Source organism: Panthera onca, chromosome D3 (genome assembly GCF_046562875.1).
Source record: "Panthera onca isolate mPanOnc1 chromosome D3, mPanOnc1 haplotype 2, whole genome shotgun sequence".
In the NCBI taxonomy this organism is placed as follows: domain Eukaryota; kingdom Metazoa; phylum Chordata; class Mammalia; order Carnivora; family Felidae; genus Panthera; species Panthera onca.
In genome coordinates this window covers 61659099-61680549 of record NC_138350.1, presented here as the reverse complement: position 1 = coordinate 61680549, position 21451 = coordinate 61659099, and the positions used below count along the sequence as shown (strand labels likewise).

The 21451-nt window shown below is 38.4% G+C and overlaps 1 long non-coding RNA gene across 1 annotated transcript in view; it reads right to left on the bottom strand.

Moving 5' to 3' along the window:
• The window catches only part of LOC132665002 (uncharacterized), a 53324-nt gene extending 42557 nt beyond the window's left edge, over positions 1-10767 (bottom strand). The window contains exon 1 of the long non-coding RNA XR_013551452.2: positions 10584-10767. This is a non-coding gene — a long non-coding RNA (uncharacterized LOC132665002). The remainder of the gene's footprint in view (positions 1-10583) is intronic.
• Between the last annotated feature and the right edge of the window lie 10684 nt (positions 10768-21451).

The following is a 21451-nucleotide window of genomic DNA, read 5'->3' as shown; positions in this document are numbered from 1 at the left end:
TGAGAATGGAGAGTTTAGGTTTTCCTTAAAGATGATATAGCTGTCTAGCAGCAGTGTAGGTCTAGAATCTGACTTTTTCTCTCTTATTCTGGGGCTCTTCCTCTGCTAGTGAGCTGTGGAGCAGTGTGGGGCAGCGAAAAGTTCCGGTACCAGTCAGGTGTCAGATGATGTTTCTCTTCCTGACTCTAGGAAGAGGGAAGCAGCTGAAGAATCCAGGAGGCAAAGTTGGTCCAGGCTCTGTGGACTGGGACCTCTGCCTGAGCTGGTATTTTAACAATGTTTCCCTGTTAGACAGCAAACTTAGTGCAGGGCCACGCACACAGTAGGTGTTCCATAAACATTTGTTGATGCTGTAGACTCAGTACAACTGGCTCACAGCAGGCCCACCGTACCTAATCGCCTCAGAAAGGAGTGGGAAGAGATTGAAAATAAAAATCTCATCAATAATAGAATCTGTTGTTTTCCCTCCTCTGCCCAGGGAGACTTTGGTTCCTCAGTTGCATTTCCAGTATTTTAAGATGGGAATAATTTTCACAGTGGCAGGTTCAGCTGGTGAGATGCTGTTTTAATACGAAGGAAAATGCTAGAATAGAATTTAAGAATATTAAGAAGGGATTTGGTTTCTGACAGAAATATTAGCTGTAAAGGCCGGTATGAAGATTTTAGAGAAATTTAATTAAAATTTAATCTTCTTTCTAATTAAAGTTTCCTTTAATTAAACTTAAAATTAAATTTACTTTAATTGGAGGAATTTAAAGGGTATTACCTTTTGAGTGTCAATCATTTTGAAAGAAAAAATTTATGCTGCTTTGTCTAGTTTAAAATGAGGATTGGTGTCAAATTTCTAGAAAAGTAATAAAAATATTGTATTTAAATACAAATCAGCTCTCCTTGGTGTTTGGTTCCCCATTTGCCTGGTTCAAAAACATTTGTCTTGAGTTGTGGTTTTCCTTTATGTTGGACATCTCTGGAGAAGGTCAGGTTTAGACCATCAAGGGCTACAGTATGACAGTTCTACATTTATTTCTCCATTACTCAGGCTCCCAAGGGAGCTGCCTTCCCTTCTGGCTATATTGGTCTAAGTCTCCCTCATGCTTTTTAAGGAGAACCTACTCAATCCATAAGTCTGGGGAAATGCTTGCCTCCTGTCTTTCTCTGGGGCTCCAAGCCCCTTTCGTGCTCATTCATTCCCCCAAACCTTTTCTGTGTGATATATTAGAATCTTTTCAAGCCCAAATGCCCTCACTTCAAAAACTGAGGCTGAAAGTGAGTTAATTTCTTCTTCTAGGATGGCTCCCACTTATTAATTCACCATTTACAACAATAGCATCCTCATCATTTGATAAATCCTTCATGGTAGCCAGTGCAGCCATAACTTCAGTAGGCCCTGATCTCCTTTCTAGATTGGTGACAGCAATAGCCTCTAATGGCCCTGTTCCCCATTCTTTTCCCCATCTATCCTGCATGCTATTCCCAAATCATTGGTCTAAAAATATCTCTCTTTGTCTCCTGAAAACTCCAAACTTCTAACCCTGGCATTCAACAACTCTAACAGTTTGGCTTCAGTTTACCTCTTACACATTCATCTCCCTTGACTTTGTACTTAGTTTTCTCCCACTGTGCTAGTTACTCATCTAAACATACGTCAAACTTTTTTCCATACCGTTGTTCCGGCCTAAGATGTTTCCTGTTTCTTTAAGATCCTGATGAAATTTTAAATCATTCACAAAGCAACCCCTTATCAATCTGGCCTGGCATGATGACTCATTGTTCTGTAGCCTTGTGATGTATATTGTGCATACTAATGTTTGTATCCTTTATTCATATGTATTCTATGTTTGACAATTTCTGAAGCTTGAAATGTGTTATCTTCCCATTTGATCACTTGAGCCATATGTGCAGTATGTCACAGAAATACTAGTATTCATATTTCATATCTGACCAATATGAAGCTCCAAAAGGTTTTGGCTTCCTTAGGATCTTACAGCCTATGAGTAACAGAGTGAAGATTAGAACTCAGGTTCTCTCTATCCATACAGTTTCCAGCCAAACTCTGGATTTTGGCTTCAAATCTTCAAATAGTTTAAATACTTAAGAAGAGAGGACAAAAAGCCTTTTAAAGATTCAGATTTGAGAGCTGTTGGGACTTGCTGAGCTAGTTATATAGATAATCTTTTGCTATTATATTCAAAGTAAGTACGACACAAATAAAGATCTTCAAAGGAGAATAAATGACTGACTTGCAATCACTAATGGAGAGATATACTCTCAAGAGCATTTCTGTTTCCTTCCTTCCTTCCTCCCTCCCTCCCTCCCTTCCTCCCTCCCTCCCTCCCTCTCTCTGTCCCCTTTCCTCCCTCTGTCCCCTTTCCTCCCTCCTCCCTTTCTTCCTTCTTTTGGAAAAGAACAAAAGTAACTGCAGTAAAAGACAGAATGCTGCAGAAAAGATAAGTGATTAAAGAGGTAGATAAAATGGACCAGGCTTTAAGGACAGTTCTTGTGTAGTTGCTGGGCACCTCAGAAACTACTCACTTGCTTTTGTCTGGAACAAGGAATGGTCTCAGTCAAGGGCAGTCATGGACAGGCTGGATAAACAGGAGGCTAACCACTGTACTTCATGGAATAAGGCACTAATCCAACCAAATAGTTTCTCTTGGAGGAATGAATGCTATAAGCACACAGGGCTGGTGGCTTGCCTGAGGTCATGGTGAGGCCTGGGGTAGATGAACTGCTTTCCTTGGAAGTTGGAAGCCCCAGGACTCAGAATGGCTTTACTGCTCCTAAGGCAGTTGCCTTGCTGTCCTGCTTCCCTTTGTGACCTTACAAAAATGATCATTACAGAAGACATCTGAATATGTCTTATATCTTAAAAACTTAGGATCCTGATTATTTCACTTTATGTCTCAAAATCTTTAAGAATTTTGGATCCAGTACCTTTCAAATGTGATTGATCAGCCTGTTTTTAAGACTGCCTGTCATATACATACCCTTCTAAACATTCCTCTATTACTTCTGTAAATGAGGAGCCAGTAAGTTTTTTTCTGTAAAAGGCAAGTTAGTAAATAATTTAGGCTTTTTAGGCCCCATAGTCTATACTGTAACCATTCAATTCTGTAAGTGGCTACTTACAGATAACTTTGCACAATAGAGACAGTACAAAATGAATAAGTATGACTGTGTTCCACTAAAACTTTATTAATGGACATTGAAATTTTATTCAAAGTTTATATATTTCATGTCATTTTCACTTATTCTGAAATGTTATTTGAAAAATTTTTTTTTCATTCACTTATAAATGTAAAAGCCATTCTTCAGCCACTGGCTGTACAAAAACATGTGGTAGATCAGATTTGGCCTCCAGGGCCTAACTTTACGGGCCCCACTGTCTCCATAGATATTGTGTTCTTTTCTCACTGGGTCATTTTTATCCCTGGGGATACCTCCTGTTTTCTCACTTCCACATCTTAGTTGATGTTGGTTTCTCAAACTGAAAAGTCTTATCCTCAGCCTGGGTTTGTTGAAATTCTGCCTATGTTCAAAATCTAGCTCAAATATAGAATTCAGATTATATTCCAGATTTCCTATTCTTGAGGCATGCTAGGAATAGGAAGTGGTTAAGACTTTGAAATCACACTACCTGGATCTGAATCCTGGTCTCACTGCTTACTAACTCCATCATCTTGGGCAGCCTAATATTATTAAACCTCATCTGAAAAATGGAGATAATAACAGTACTCAATTCACAGTTCAGAGGGCTATTGTAAGGATAAAATATTATAAGCAAGTAAAGAGCTTAGCACAGTACCTGACCAGGATGAAGTAATTTGTTCATGTTAGCAGTTGTCAGCTCTTGTGTCCTGGGTCCTGTGCTTAATGGTATACTGCCCTTCTGCAGTTTATAGAAGAAATAGTTTTGCAGTGAGAACAAACTCAATGCAATATTCTCTGTTTTAGCAAGTGTCTTCATTCCTATGTCTAATTTCTTTCACTTGGTTTAGAAATAAGTTAAAAGAACAGATGCGTTTTTCCCTCCTCCTCCTCCTTCTCTATGTTCACCTCCACAAAGGAAGTGTTGTAATTTTCTCCTTTCTATGTTTCTTTTTTTTTTAATTTTAGGTTTGTTATATGTGGTGATAGAATTAATGTAGTTTCTTCTTTTAACAAAAATTTATGCTCTCACAGTCTTATCCAACCACCACATCTTGGTTTGGGCACTAGAACCATCAATTTATATCAACCCAGTTCCAGGAATAATGTTGGTTTATTAATTCTTTCTGTGGAGTATAGAAGCAGGGCCAGGAAACCGCAGAAAGAATTTATTTCCTTTCACTTGCCTTTTGATAAAGTGTAAAGAACATCAGGTAATTAGGAGTAGGAGGGTAAGACTTTTTTTTTTTTAATTTAAATTTACTTTAAACCATGTCACATACAAGTTGGAAACCAGTTTAAACTTTTTGAATTCAAGTGTAGTTTTTCATAATCAAGGATCTTTGCTTTCTATGGTTACTTCATCTATCATTTCACTCATTCAGGGCATTTAATGAACACTTAGAGTTCACCTTAGCTAGGTTGTCTAGGGGAAAGAAGATAAATGAGGGATAGTCATAATTAACTCTAGTAGCTTCCAGGCCTTGAGAGTACAGAACCATACAAACAATGAACTATAACATCAGGCAGAGTGAAATGCCCTGGGTTAGGCACACAGCCACTGTGTGTAGGAAGGAGTAGCTAATAGTGGTAGTCCAAGGGGAAAAAGCTCAAGGGAAGTTGGATGTGTCTGAAGATTGGTGAAAGGGCTCCCCCAGCTAATGGAACAGCATACTGTGAAGATGTATGGCAGTTTCAGGAACAACAACAACAACGACAGTAGTTTGTTTGAAAAGAGCAAATAATCTGCAGAGGGATATGAGAGAGGAGACTGAGAAATCCACACCCACCACTGAAAAGCCTATCATATCCTTCTTGGAAGAAGGCAAGGACACCCAACTGAAGGTGATAATTATCTTTTCAATTCAGAAAATTTACAGAAAACGTTATTTATAGAACCAGATATTGACATACAAACATTCCTGATTGTTCAATGGTAATCTATAGGAATTGTGATCACCAAAAGGAATTTCTAAGAATGAAGCATACACCTTTTAAAAAGCATTGTCAAGTTCTCCCTCTCTGCTTCAAGCCAAAGAATCATAGAAGCTTACAATAGTGGGTTGCCTGGCTAGTTCAAGTTGATAGCATGCAACTCTTGATCTTAGGGTCTTGAGTTCAAGCCCCATTTTGGGTGTAGAGATTAATTTTTTAAAAAAGCTTGGAATAGAAAGCAACCATAAATTTCCTCTGATCCAATATATCTAGACATTTTTTTAAAAAAATTAATGTTTACTTATTTTTGAGAGAGAGAGAGAGAGCGCGCGCGCAAGCGAGCAAGGGGGGGAGGGGCAGAGAGAGAGGGAGACACAGGATCCAAAGCAGGCTCCAGGCTCTGAGCTGTCAGCACAGAACCCGACGTGGGACTCGAACCCATGAACTGTAAGACCATGACCTGAACCAAAGTCGATGCTCAACCAACTGAGCCACCTAGGCGCCCCTAAATTGTTAACAATACAAAAGGGAGTATATGTCATACAAAAGATGGTACAAAACAAGATCTGTTTAACTTCATTGTCTGATGAATTAAAATAAAGCAAAGACCCAGCAGAGACCCGTGATTATAAAATAAATGAAGACTATCATAGAAATGTATTTTTAGAAGATGGCAGCAAGCCAGATTTTACCCCTCACAAGTTTCAGGGATTCTTCATCTTGGACATTCTTTATAAGCACTATATTATTATAAGTGGAAAATGCAATGTCTTAAATAAAACTGTATTTAAAATTGGCACCAAAAAATGTACAAAAAATGAATAGCAGATTTCCCCCTGCTCAAAGTCTGAGAATGACAGATGTCCAAATGGGGAAATCTGCTATTACCACGTGCTGACCAGATTGGGCGCTGACCAAATTGAGCCCTTTGAATAGAATGTTACTTCGAGTTTATTTCCGGCACTTTGGGGGTTCATCTTCAGTGACCCTGCTGCTGCAGTTCTTACCATTTCCCACAGAAGCCATCCTGCTGTCTCATTGACTCTTGGTTAGGAGCTCTTCCCTTGCAGTAGAGCATATATTTACCTTCCTTCAATCTCATGTCGTTGTTCTAACTAACACCCTCTTGGGTGAAATAGAACTATTTTTCACCTCTTTTGGGACTTGTGATCTTTCAATATTTGCCCACAGTTCCCTCTCCAGCATTACCACCCCATCTAGATAACTTAGCTCTAATATTAGTATAAATGTTCCCAATTTAAATGCTAAATCAGTAGGTGATTTTTAAAGACTATGTGCTGGGAGAAGTGAGGAGGGAACAAGAAAAGGCTGTCGATTTAGAGGAGTGGATTGCAAGCCTGCAGAGGTGAACTGTGTGTGTCTTGGTGAACTACCTGCCATGTTCCTTGGCTGGTGAAGAGGGGAGAAGTGGCAGTAGTCAACAAGAGACCAATTAAAGTCTGACCTCTTCATCGGCACGGGTCCCGGCTGTGGGTGTCTGGGCCAGGGGGTGGCCTCTAACTACCTCTTAACCTATGCAACTGGTTTAGAAGCTTCTCTTCTGAGATTAGATGGAGGTGGGGGTGGAGGGGCATGCTGGAAAGACACTGTGGCTTGAGAATGGTTTTCAGTAACATGGTCCCCTTTGGAAGCAGACGGTGAAGCTGAGTAAAACCTTCAGGGAGAAAAGTAAGCAGAAGGTACTGGGAGGAAGAAGTGCAAGGGAGCAAAGTAGGCATTGCCAATTTGTTTTAGAGAACACGAGGGAAGAATTTTCAAGGACAAAGGGTGAGAAGCAAAAGGGGAAAGAAATACACACCCTGAAAACACACCACACCACATCACACACACACACACACACACACACACACGGGGTTCTCTGGTATTCTGTGCAGCAGGATTGACAGGTTCTTGTCTGCAGGCTCCCTTTGTCATCCAGAATCTATCAAACCGGCAGTTGAGAGAAGGCACTTTTCTGGGATGACAGTGTTAATGATTAAGGACTTTCTTGTTGAGTTTAGCTCTCCTGACAAACTGGTGTTATCATAATTAAATTCACACACCTCCCTCCTACCCTTCAAATTACCATTACATGAGGGTATTTATTTATTTATTTCTGTTTGTTTCAGTTGCTCTTGGCACTTCTCCCCTTGAACTCCTTCCTCTGAGAAAAATTTCTGCGGGATTCAGGATTTTATTTTATTTTTCCCTGAGAAACTACCTTGTTTTCTTAGTCTGGCTGAATAGAAATTGGATCGTTGAATATTTCCAACACTATCGTGCTAGAGATTTCTTAGGTTGGCCTGGGCACTAGTGTCAAAGGTGAACATTGTGTAAGGCCACTACCAAATTTTCTGGAATAATATGCCTTGACTCTAAGAGCTTCAACCTCATCATTAATTAGTTCTGTGTTTTGACCCTATGGAATAGGCATGTTATAGCAAAAATTAGTAAGAATGATTGATGTTATAACTTTAAAACAAGGATCTTACTTTCTATCTATTCCACTCTTCAGATTTATTTGCAAATACTTTCCAGCATGTTCCTTTTGATATAATGAGGATAGTTTCTGTGAAGTCGAAACCTTTTGGGCTCCTAGTTGTGCTCATTGATTTTCTCTGCTTTTCACTAAGTTTATCCCACTTCTACTCCCTCTCAAGTTCGAAATCAAGGTCTACCTCTTCTAAGAAGCTTTCTATGACTCTGCCTATTTTTGACAAGTCATTCTAGATGACCTTCTCTATGTATGTATATATGTACGTATGTATGTATGTATCACCTGTCTCTTTACCAATTAAATAGACTGTTTTTTTAGAGCACTTTTAGGTTCATAGCAAAATTGAGTGGAAGGTACAGAGAATTCCCATACACCCTTGCCTTCACACATGTACCCCATTTATTTTTCATTCATTCAGAACATTCTTAAATTTTTATAGTTTTGGTGTGTGTTCAATTTTTTTAAAGTTTTATTTATGTACTTTGGGAGAGAGAGAGAGAGCGAGGGAGTGCATGCTGGGGTGGGGCAGAGAGAGAGGGAGAGAGAGAGAATCCCAAGCAGACTCCACACTGCCAGCACAGAGCCCATGTAGGGCTGAAACCTACAAACTGTGAGATTATGACTGAGCCTAAATTCAGAGTCAGATGCTTAACTGACTGAGCCACCCAGGCGCCCTGTGTGTGTTTAATTTTTATCTTTTCATTAGGGAGGGCAGGAGTGTTGTCTTCTCTCAGAGTGTCCTGGGTGATGCTAGTGCTCAAAAATGTCATGTTGGTTGATAATGCCATAATTTTTACTTAGTCGTGAAAAAGGTAAAATTGGTGATACATTTCTTCTCTTGTCTTCCTTTTTAATGTTTGTATTGTTGTTTTTATAATATGTTAGAAATAATAAGCATATGGCTAAACATTCATAATGTACAATATCTCTATCCAGATTTAGTCTTGGGGATACACCAACCTGGCTAATCATTTGAAATAAAAGGCTGTTTGTAACAACTGCATTTAGTACACAAGAAACTGTGTAGTTGGTTTTCTTCAGATCCACCCATCCTTTCCCATCTTCTGGAAAAGGAACTTCAACTGATCTTCCACTCATGTTAGAGGGATGCCTTTGTATACCAATGATTATGCCAAATGAAATGAAAAGTTTTAGAAAGTCTCCTTGATCTCTGCTTCCTCACCTGAACAGATCGCTTTAATCTATTTATGCCCAGAGTGGAGGAAAACTCACTCATCTGGGAACCTTATGACTAAGGGTATTGAAAGGAAACTTCAATAATATGATGCCCTCACAAGGGTAGGATCAGAAATGAACTAATTTTGAATCTTATGCTCCTAATGGGGTAAAAAAAAGAAATTCTCTATCCAGACAGCGCTGTTTTTTTCCGAGCAGGAGTTCGTGAAGTAAGTCCTTAAAATCACATCTGTTCACCTTATGTGACGGGAAGGAGAGGCGACTTCTGAAACAGGGTGATTGAAATGGAAATACATTCAAATAAATGGACTCTGGAGCTCCACTTTGTTCTAAATAACCTCTACTGTAAGTGATCAGCTTATTTGAAAGTATGATGGGTGGGCTATCGGGGCAAGGCTGTATCTGATTTTTTTTTTTTAATCATTAGTCTATCTTCCTTTTTATTCAACCTTTTGGAATAAGGTCTTACACTCAGGGCACAATACAGGGTGGGGGAGCTGAGCCTTCAAAGGACACTTTGCATGTGTTTCTAATGGGTTTTCAAGTGCATTCTTCTCCCCTTGGACTATGTCTCTTTCAGAACCCCTAGATTTGAAATTTGCTGTATTATCGCTAGGTGGTCAGAAACCAAGGAATGCCATAAGTAGTCCTCTGTATATAAGAGGAGAAGAAATTAGATTTTATTTTTTGATCAAGAAAGCCACGTGCTCAATATCCTGCAGCAGTAACAATTGCACCTTGCCATAGCACAACTGGCTTCCATGGTTAAAGGTATCTGAGTTGCATGGGAATGGAGGGTCAGTTACCATGATTTGTACATATTTGCATATGATTAGCTCAGGTTTTTTCTTTATAACCTCTGACTTCACCTTAAAGTAGCCTCAAGTTTTATGTAGCTTGATCTCTACATTGTCCCTGTTAATTGAGTTGCCTCTTCTATATTTTTGCTCACTTGAGTGAGTGCCCTTTTTTCCATTCTTTGAAGAAGAAAGATGAAGAAAAATTTCCCCTTTATTTAAAACATGGTATCTTTCAGGCATTTATATTTGGGGCTTTACATTCTGCATCTTATTTTGTCCTTTTAGCAACCCTAAAAAAATAAAATATTACCCTCAGTTTATAGTCAGGAAATTTGAGGCTTAGAAAGGATTGAATTGTCCAAAATTATACAACTTATAAGTGGTGATATCAGGATGCCAATTCTCAGTCAAGGTTCAGCCTTGTCTTCCTTTCTCCCCTAAATCTGATCTATATTTTATTTATTCATGGACTCAGCTAGATTTTCAGTTCCTGGACAAAGCTGTTTATCTATTCTTCCTCCTTTCATGCTTTCTTCCCTTCCTTCTCCCTCTTCCCTTTAAATAATAGGCTGGTGGCACAAAATTCAAACAGTCTAGAAATCTAGAGACCAAGTTTCGTGTCTCTTTATCTTCTTGTTCCATTCTTTCTCCCATCTCTTGAGGTAACATTTGCAACATACTGTGTGTCTTTCTGGATAGTTGTCTGTATTCTTAGGCATATACAAAAACACATGCATACATATGTATATATATAGTAACACATATATACTTCTATATTCATACCTACATTTATAGTTTGGATTGATATTTTTCCATAAGTGGGATTATACTACATATATTGTCCTGAGACTTGGTATCTTTCATATAAAGTATCTGTTCTAGTTATTTGGCTCCATAATAAATTATCCCAGAACTTAGTGGCATAAAATGATCATTTATTATGTTCATGGATTCTATGGGTCAGAAATGTAGAGAGAACATGGTATGGAAGGTATGTCTCCACTTACCAATGTCTGGGGCTTAGAGGACTTGAGAGATGGAAGCTGCAATCATCTGAAGGTTTATTCAGTCATGTGTCTGAAGGTTGATGTGGCTATTGGTTGGAGGTCTTAGTTCCCCTCCATGTCAGCGTCTCTGTCTCATCTCTCTGTGTGGGATAGTTTAGGCTCCCCCCCCCAGAATGGTGTTGGCTGCTGCCAGAGTAAGTTTACCCCAAAACAGAGAGAGCCAGGAGGATGCTGTATCTTCTTTTATGACCTTGCGTGGGAGGTCACACAGCATCACTTCCACTCAGCACTGTGCTCATAATTCCACCCAAATTCAAAGAGAGGGAACATAGTCCCATTTCTAGGTAGGAAGAAAGTCAACGTTACATTGTGAGAAAAGCTTGTGGGGATGGGAGATTTTCTTGTCTTCATGTAGGAAAACAACAAAACAGACCATCTGCTACAGTAGCTTAGATGTATTTCCAAATCAGTCTGGAGTCTTGTATAGTGTCCTGTGTTAAACATGTACTAAAATTTATTTGACCTTCTGCTTCTTAGTGGACATTCAGATGGCCTCCTTTTTTTTCTTAATATAAAAAATGCAGGAACAAATATCTTTGCTAATGTAATTTTGGGCATCTGTGTGTTTTTGTAGATTTGTATCCTAGAAATAGAAATTTGGGGCTAAAAAGTATACATATCAGATAGTGCAAAATTGCCCTCCTTAAAAAGCTGTTCTAAACTTTGCCCCACAGGGTATAGATAGATGGCCTGTATCATTACATCCTTATGAGGACAAATAGTTTTGATTTTTGTATATATGCAGTGCAAAACAGATTCTAGTGGTTGTTTTTAATTTGCATTTGCCTGCTAACTAGAGAGATTGAGTATTTTCCTCTGAGTTTGTGCTTCTTTTGTTTTTTTTTTTAATTTTTTAAGTGCTTTTTAAAATTTATTTTTGAGAGAGAGAGAGACAGAGAGAGACAGAGAGAGAGAGAGAGAGAGAGACAGAGAGCGAGTGGGGGAGGGGCAGACAGAGAGGAACCCGGAATCTGAAATAGGTATGCTTATTGTCTCTTAATATAATTTGGCCATTTTTTTATTATAGATTGAAATAATTGTTATGTATTACATATATTAATCTTTTCTTGGTTATATGTGTTGTAGTTGACTCCAACTCTGTTACTTGTCTTCTAAATTAGTTTGTATATCTTTGTCTTAAGAGAGTTTATAAGTTGTATGATGTAGTCATATGCAGTCACATAAGTTGTGATGTTCTCCTCTGTGCCTTCTCAGTTATTCTTACAAAGGAAAATCTTTCCTACCCCAATATTCTTCTGTACATTCTTCCAATATTATTTATGGCTTAGTTTATATATGTGTGTATATACACACACGCACACACATACATATATACACATATACACACATATGTATATTTTTAAATGTTCATTTATTTTGAGAGAGAGAGCATGAGTGTGGTAGAGGGACAGAGAGAGGGAGAGAGAATCCCAAGCAGGCTCTGTGCTCAGCTCAGAGCCTGATGTGGAGCTCAAGCCCATGACTATGAGATCATGATCTGAGCCAAAATCAAGAGTCAAATGCTTAACCAACTGAGCCACCCAGGCATTTTTATATTTCTTCTTTAATCCATTTGCATCATATATAAGTGGGAAAATGTGCAAAAGACCTAAAGTTTGTACCTATTGGTGCATGTTTTCTCTCAAGTCTTAAATGTTTAAAAGCTTCATACCTTGGCCAGCTAAGTTCATGCCATTTAATACCTATTTTTATTTTCTTCTCAGAAATTGAATTTAGTGGTTAGAATGGGAAATGCTTTTGTTGATGTTTTTAAAGGTTAGGGATATTGGCATTTTTATTTAGAACATGTAGATCTTTATTTTTTATTTTTTAAAAGTTTTTGTTTAAATTCCAGTTAGTTAACATACAGTGTGATTTTAGTTTCAAGTGTTCACTGTAGTGATTCAGCACATCCATACATCATCCAGTGCTCATCATGACAAGAGCACTCCTTAATCTGCATAATCTATTCCTTCCTTCCTTTCTTTTTTTTTTTTACTTTCTATAATTTATTTATTTTTTATAATTTACATCCAAGTTAGTTAGCACATGGTGCAACAATGATTTCAGGAGTAGATTCCTTAAGCCCCTTACCCATTTAGCCCATCCCCCCCTCCCACAACCCCTCCAGCAACCCCATTTGTTCTCTATATTTAAGATTCCCTCATGTTTTGTTCCCCTCCTTATTTTTATACTATTTTTGCTTCCCTTCCCTTATGTTCATCTGTTTTGTATCTTAAAAGTCCTCATATGAGTGAAGTCATATGATATTTGTCTTTCTCTGACTAATTTCGCTTAGCATAATGCCCTCTGGTTCCATCCATATAGTTGGAAATGGCACGATTTCATTCTTTCTGATTGCTGAGTAATACTCCATTGTATATATATACCACATCTTTATCCATTCATCAACCGATGGGCATTTGGGCTCTTTTCATACTTTGGCTATTGTTGGTAGTGCTGCTATAAACATTGGGGTGCACGTGCCCCTTCGAAACAGCACCCTGTATCCCTTGGATAAATACCTAGTAGTGCAATTGCTGAGTCATAGGGTAGTTCTATTTTTAATTTTTTGAGGAACTTCCATACTGATTTCCAGAGTGGCTGCACCAGTTTTCATTCCCACCAGCAGTGCAAAAGAGATCCTCTTTCTCCGCATCCTCGCCAACATCTGTTGTTGCCTGAATTGTTAGTGTTAGCCATTCTGACAGGTGTGAGGTGGTTTCTCATTGTGGTTTTGATTTGTATTTCCTGGATGATGAGTGATGTTGAGCATTTTTGCATCATCTATTTAACCCATCCCCCCACCCTCGTGCCTTTGGTAACCATCAGTTGGTAGAACATGCAGATGTTTATAAGAAGCTGGCTGGAAGAGGACATGGTGTCCAAGTAAAGAAGGTACTTACTAGCACAGCAGTAAGACCTCCACCCATCAACCATATGCTTTAGGTCTGGGTTATCTTTTACCTAGTTTGTGCGAGAAATAGGGTGTCCTTATTTCTATTCTGTAGTCCACATTTCACTGTTCTGAATTATTCTTTCAGTTTTTTTTGTTGAATCAATGGGCCCTTGAGAGAATCACACACACACACAAATCTCTGATCAGGGGTAAAAGCTATTTATAGTAGGACCTTTAAAATTGTTTTCAGTCAGAGAAACAAGAACTCTATTTTGTTGAATGTCAATGTCCTTTTAACAAATATTTTCTGAACAATGTTGTCCTTGCATCCTAGGAAAGATGGCTCCACCTTCATAAGCCATACTCATTCCATAGTGAAGCTCAGACTGCTTCTCCTGAGGGAGGGAAGAAGGCTAAGCTATGGATCTTTTAGTAGATACTTAGTACCTGCCTGATGTTTCACATATACTTCCACTACCTTTATAAAGTTGCCATTAATATTCTCATTTTCAGATCTAGCAACCAAGACTCAGAAGGTTAAGTAATGTGACCTAAAGTCATGTAGCTAGAAAATACCAGAGGTAAAACTCTGAGTCAGATCTGACTCCAAAGCCCATTGTGTTATATATTGCCTGTCCTACTCATGGACTTGGAAATTGTTATCTCATATTTATAAAAATAAAAACAATATGTAATACGTACTGAACATTTAAGCTTTTTACATTACAATAACTCATTTAATTCTTACAAGGTAACCAAGTGAGAATGTTATTTTCTCCATCTGCAGATGCAAAATCAGAAATTAAGTAGCTAGCCTAAATTTTTCTAGCTAAAAAGTAGTAGAGTGGGGTTCCAAGATAATATTGTCCAAAATTAAAAATGTATTTAATAGAGTGGATTTACTCATGAATTATAGCTCTGTAAACTGTTATTACAGGGATGTTGATCTTGAGGCTATATTGTTACGCTGTGTAACTGTTACACTTACTGCTCCTCCAAATGCCCCACAGTGCTGCTCTTGGAGGCAGAGTTCTGGCCTGGATGGATCCAGTATGTCAACGTGTGCATTATTCAGGTCTGAAGTTAATCATCAACTTGAACAGAGGAGTCCGGTTAACTCACCCACAAATCTGCTTCATCTTGAGCAGCAGGATTCTCACCCCTTCTGAAGCATCTAATTAATCTGCCTGGTCTTCTCACTGTGGCCAGATGAACACAGCCTTGGCAGAACAGAGAACCACCTCCGGCCTCTTGGAATGTAGGGAAAGAGACAGGGCACCCTGGAAAGGACTTGTTTGGAGGTCAGCAGAATTATTGGCAAGCAATTTCTCTAACAGAGGGAGGGAATTTGGAATTCAAAAGTTTCTGCATTCTAAGAGCACACACATTTCAAGGAGGTAATGTCCAGTCAGGGCTGATGGTTCAGATACCCCATTTATAGCCTCAGCATGGGAAGGGGCCTGAGGCAACACTACTGCTGTCAACTCAACTTGTGAAAGAATCTGTAGAGGAGCAGTTATAGGATGTTGCTTTTGGGGAAATATCTCCAACTGCAGACATCTGGTTGCAGAATGAGTGCCCACATAAGAAGAGCAGCGAGTCGAGGCAGTGACAGGAGCCATTGTTCTGTGGCCTTAGTGCCACATACTTAGAATCATAGCCTTTCAAAACCAGGGGCTATAGTTCAGAATTCTCTGCCTGGGGAGGAAGAGAAGTTCCAAAAAATCAGAAGTTCAAAAAAATGAATAGGCTGTACAAGTTTGCATAGGAATTAAGTGATAAAACTTGACAGGGGACCCAGCAGATGCTCAATAAGTACGTGATGAACTAGCAGTTTTAATAAATGCATCCTGTAGGATCAACTCTGTCCTCCATCATTCTTTCATTGTTTAAAAAAAATTTGAACCTGACTAATTATAACATAACAAGTATTGGTATTTAAAATCATGGCCCTGTGCTATAACAAGGCTGTGAAGTATTATCTGATTTGTTAAAGATTAAATTATATCCAGCAAAATCTCCGGGTCAAAATGTATTATTTTTCTGAAGATTTGTAATCCCTATAGAGAGCACAAAATAATTCAGTTAGTCAAAGTCTGATGAACTGAAACAGTCCATTCCAAGCAAATTGTGCAAACAATGAAGTTCGTTAAATCCTAAAGCTGCATGTGGGATCCTCTGCTGGATGGCAGGTGAACAAGATGGAACAAATATGGACACCTTGTACCATATTCTTTCTTACACAAAGACCTTTAGGTATAATCATAATTAAAAAATTATAATACATATGTCTTAATTTGTTGTGGTATAAATTTGGTTCTAACAAGGGCCCAAAATAAAATTGGTTCAAAGAATATAGAAGTATGTTTCTCTTGTGCATGAAGGTCCAGGCTGGTCTGGAAGTTTTAAATGTCAGTAAAACTATAAGGTGCCTAGAAAGGTTGAGAAAAGTCCATGTGGTTGAGAAATATTATTGGGAAAGATAATTTGTCCCTACAAGATGTCTCCTTCATCCACATTTCAAGCCAGATGTCAATATTTTCTTTACTTCCACAGGAAGGGACTTTACCCTTTTCTTGAGGGCATATCCCAGAAGTTGCCAATGTCAGTTGCATTAATGTTCTGTAATGAGAACTTTGCCATGTGGTTAGGAAAGATAGTCCTAACTAGATGGCCAGTTGCCCTGTTGATAATTCAACTGTCATGTAAGAAGGAGAAAACATAATGAGAGATGATTGGTAGTCTTCCGTGTGGGAATATTAAATAAGAGTTATGGGTATTTCTTTCTTTGTGTCACTGATAGCTTCTGAGTATAGGCCATATAGCTGTATGTTAGCATAATAGAGGTATCTGTGCAACTGATCCTTGTTCTGGTTCCATGGTATTGAATTCAAAATGTACTTGGAATAGACTATACTATCATAGAGGCTGAGATAAATACATGAAAAACTGTGCTCGAGTGTCTGTATTATCCTGCATAGTCATGTTGTGTAGGCATGACCCATGATTGCAGAGTGTATCTAACCCAGATGATGTGGTTTCTGGGAAGTGTCCATGCTCTTTATCCATCTGCTCCTACTAAGAGTCTAATGGGACTCTCACTCACTCAAGTGTCACTACTCATGGTGTGTACTTTATTAGTTGAGGGTCTGAAACCTAATACTTCTGTGTGTTGCTAAGTTCTCTTCTTTGGTTTCTAAACATGGTTACTTTCTCTTGTGTCCTTTGGTTAAGTGTATTACTCAGGGTTCTCCAGAGAAACAGAAACCAGTGAGGTATCTGTATATCTACATAGACATATAGAAAAACAGTAGATGTATAAATAGATGTATAGAAAGAAACGAGAAAACTCATGATCTGCCATCTGTAAGCTGGAGGTTCAGGAAAGTGGGTGGTGTAGGTCTAGTCCAAACCTGAAGATCTGAGAACCTGGGGAGCCAGTGGTGTAAGTCCTGGTCTGAGTCTAGAGGCCCTAAGAACCATGCGTTAAGATGTCCAAAGGCATGAAAAGATGGACAGGCCAGCTCAGGCAGAGAACACATTTGCCCTTTCTCTTTTTAAGCGTTCAAAGGATTGAATGATGCCCACTTGCATTTGTGAGGGTATCTTCTTTACTCATCCTACCCATCTAAGTGCTAATGTCTCCTGGAAACACCCTCACAAACACACCCAGAAATAATGTTTTGCCAGCTAGCTGGGCATCCCTTAGTTCAGTCAAGCTGATACATTAAAGATAACGATCACATTAAGTAAATCTGGTCTGACCCAAGTAGTGTCTGTTAAATGTCAGTCTCCTTTGTCAAGATTTTTTATGTTCATTCGCACAGGTTTTTGTTCTTAGGAAAGAGTTGGTGGGAGGAAGCTCACAGTGTGACTTTTAAGGACAGCCCTGAGTTTGGATGATCCTAGGGTTATCTCTTAGTTTCTCTGTGGAGCAGACTTCTGCATAAACTCCAAGAACAGGAGCAAGTCTGCTGACTCAGTCTGTACCCTCAGCATTTAATACAGGATCTGCCATAAAGTAGAAGCACAAGAAATATTTGTTTATTGAATTTTTGGTACTCAAATATAAGAACATTTAGAGAGGCTACCCCGGAACAGTATTAATGCTATTTTAATACAACTTTTTGTTTCTGAACAAGAATTTGCTTCAAAGACCCTAACATCCCCTTAACACGGATGTTGAATTTATCACTTATTGGTCTAAACTTTTCCAGAAGCTTTTTATGGGGTAAGAATTTTTAGTGTTTATTGTTTGAAACCAATTTAAATTAACCTAGTGCTGTTTTTACCCCAATGTTTAGATAGTGATGATATTTGAACTCTGTGTGAATAAATCAGAATAATACCAACTGGTATATTCTAATCAATGAATTTTCATTGAGAAAGACTTTTCAGAGTGAACTCAAGCCAGTTTAATGCCTTGGTCAGTTTTCTACAAAGTATAGTTAAGCCTTTTACTTATTTCTTATTTTTCTAATTCTATTTTATTAAAATTATTTACTTCAAGAACAATTCTCCATGCATAAAATTTATAATAATGATTTGATTCATCAATCATGTATAAAAAAAATCTTGCAATAATGCTTCTGCCAGTCTGAATTTTCTTGTATGGCAGTTATTTTTACCATGTCCAATTTTCCTGGATCAGATTCTCCAGATCAACATTTGGGAAAGAAAATTAGATTCTTCTGTCAATTTTTACTCAATAGCACATTCTTCCATAATGCAGTTATGGCCATTGTCAGTTTTATTTTGCAATGATTGTTTCTAGTAAGGGTAATTTTTCTTGGTCAGTTTATTAACACGGTGAGATTTTTTCAGTTGATTTTCCTTTTAATTTTGTTGTGTGCAGTGTTAACCTTTTATAATTTTAACTTCGGGTTTTTTTTTTTTGTTTGTTTGTTTTTTGTTTTTTAGTATTTAGTTTTGGAACAAAACTCCATAGTAGATGAAAGGCTTTATGTGGTCAAGTCAAATGATGGGGTTAAAATGGCAGCATTCTACCTCATCTAGGATAAGTACCTACAGTTCTGGTGGAGAGATAGAGGCAGTCTTTCTTATACAAGGCTCATGGCAATTACTGTTTTGTGAATTTATATTTAGCTATCCCTGAAGACAAAACTGGGACCAGTAGAACCAAGGAGGTATTTTATTTCAATATAAGAAAAAAAAAATGTCAACTAAAATGGAGCAAGTTGAAACAGAGTTGTGAGCTTTTTCCTAGTACTTAAAAATATGGGTAAAAATCTGTCAGAGATGCCACTGGGTTTTCTATATGTCCCTTAAAAAGTCCATATCAAATAATATTATATCAATTTATTTTGCATATGGTTTAAGGGCAGATTTGGGTTTTCTCTCCTTTCAGCCTCCATCTTTCTAAATTACAGACAACTAATTTGTTTAATCTATTTTATTTTTAGGTCTTCCTCTTCTGCTCCACTTTGTCTGGCCCCAACCTAAACTCTTAGGTCCTGTCCCTGGGTTTCTGAGAATGTCACATCTTCTACTTCTACTTCTGTGTCTCCTTCTACCCCGCCCTTCCCCTGGCTTTTCTGTCCTCGGCCTTCAGAATTCTGCTCACTTCCCAGTAGCTCTGAGAAGCCTGCCCACCCTGGCCTTCTGAAGGCAGGCAAGGTACTCCTTCAGTGTCACTCAGATGTTTAGCAACAAGTGGAATTGGATCATCTGGATGATTGATTGATTTTCAGAAGTTTTATCATGAATATCGATGACATCCAAACAGACAAGTATACCATACTTTGTCAAAATTACACAAAGAAATTTTGTGTGGCTTAAATGAAGCCTGGTATTATGCAGTCCTTCTCTAAGGGCTCCCATGCTTGTTGAGGAATCAAAATACATCTTTGTAAATGTTTAGAAAAATTCCAGGACACTAATTATCCAAGTATTCCATAGGTGTTATAAACAAAACTTGCTAAGGAGGTTTAGGAAAAAAGGATTCATGTGGGAGAGTGTTATAAAACAAGGTTTAATGGAAAAGGTAAAATTATTAATTATTTAGGCAGCTTTGATATGTGGTAAATACAGGTGTATTTACCACAAATTAAATTGTTGTTTAGGAAATCCTGCCAGTGTTTTGGTTTAAAACTTATCTGTGAGTTGTAACAGAATGAGCTTAAGTTTTCAGCTGGCCTTTAGCATGTGTGACAATCACAGACACCAAAATCCTCTTTTTACAAAAGAGATGTTAGAAAGTCTAGATTGTAAAGAAAGAAACGGAAAAAGTATGGCTAGAACTCTGGTCCAGAGAGTGGACCAGAGAGTGGTGGTTGAATCCTAAATTTCCTGGGAGAGCTCAGAGAACAGTAGTGAAGAGAAATCCCAGGCAGCATTAGATTCATTCATTCATTCCTATCCCAAATATTCAGAGTATCTGTGATGTGTCAGGTGCTGTCCTAATTATTGGGAAGGAAGAAATGGACTAGACAGGTGCAGTTGGGATTTTTTCATGATTCTAAGTGGAAGAAGCATCCACATTTCCCCTTGTTCCCATCACCTATTTATAATACTCATTCTGCCTCCAGCTCTACCTTGCATGTAAAATGTTATTTTGTCATGAAAGAGCAAGTGAAGTGGCCTAGGGGAAGGGTAATGGGCCTAATAACCTCTGAACGTCCCATCTAGCTTGAGAAATCCATGATGCTCTGTAGCTGTTCATGAGTCATAAATCTGGAGAGTTGATCATCTTTCCCTGATCTCCATGTTACACTGGAGCTGTGGCTGTTCCCCTGCGAGGCTTGCAATTGACAGTCATTTAATAATGCTCCTTCGCTCTGAACCTAGGATTGCTCACTTTAAAAAAATGGATCTGAAAACCCATATGGGGGATTATTCTCACTTTATATGTATATATTTTCCCTCGAAGGTGGTAACATATGGAGGAATAATTACAGCAAGATTTTCTTCTGTCATTACCGTCTCTAACATTTTTTTCCCCACATGGAATATTCATTTTTAAAATCCTTGGCCAAAATTCAATGTTGTCCTTTTAAATGACTAAACCTTTGTTGAGTTCTCACGCAGTGTATAATATAGGCTTAGCTAATCAGCCTCACCCAGCTCATATATCATGGCAAAGTGTTTCTCAGAGCAGCTCAATCTGGTGGCAATGATGATGAAACTATTGAATTTAACAGGCCCATTTCAGATGTGCCCTTTCAAACAGCAGCTGTGATGTCTGTGACACTAATCTTCCCCCTCCACTCTTTCCCCTTCCTCCTGCATGTCTCTTTTTTCTTTTCTTTCTTCATTCTCCTCTTCCTTCTTCCTACTTTCTCCTATTTCTCTTCTTCTCTTCCTCCCTCTTTGCCACACACACAACGGGCAGGTATTGATCCTTGCTGATAATTGTCTTTAAATCATAAAGTGTGGCGAATTATGTGAATTCCCTGCTTCTACTAATAGTCTGAATTTAAGTCAACTCTCCCTAAGAGAGTTAGTTCTCTTCCCACAGGAATGTTGGGACTAAAGGGCAAGAGTTTCCCACCCTCCCTCCTGATTTAACTCTAGTTCAATTTCTACCATATTGCAGAATTTTCCCTTACTGCTACAAATGGATTGGCCTTCTCAAATTCTGTAGCCCTGAATGTGCTGCTTGCTTATCTGGTCCTTGCCATGCTCTGTATTGTGTGATTCATCAGCTTCCTCATGGATAAAGTTTAATCTACCTAGGGAATGAACGGGAAGATATCTAATGGTTTTGAACTTCTTGTAAGCCAGGCACTGTCAGAAATGGTCACTTACATAAATTATCTCTTTTAATCCTAACAACAACCCAATAAAGTGGGTGTCATTATCCCCCTTCTAAGTTGAGAAAAGTGAAGTTCAGTGGGATTTGAAACATTTGGATGTTGCAATTTGAACAAGGCTTTATTGACTTCCAAGG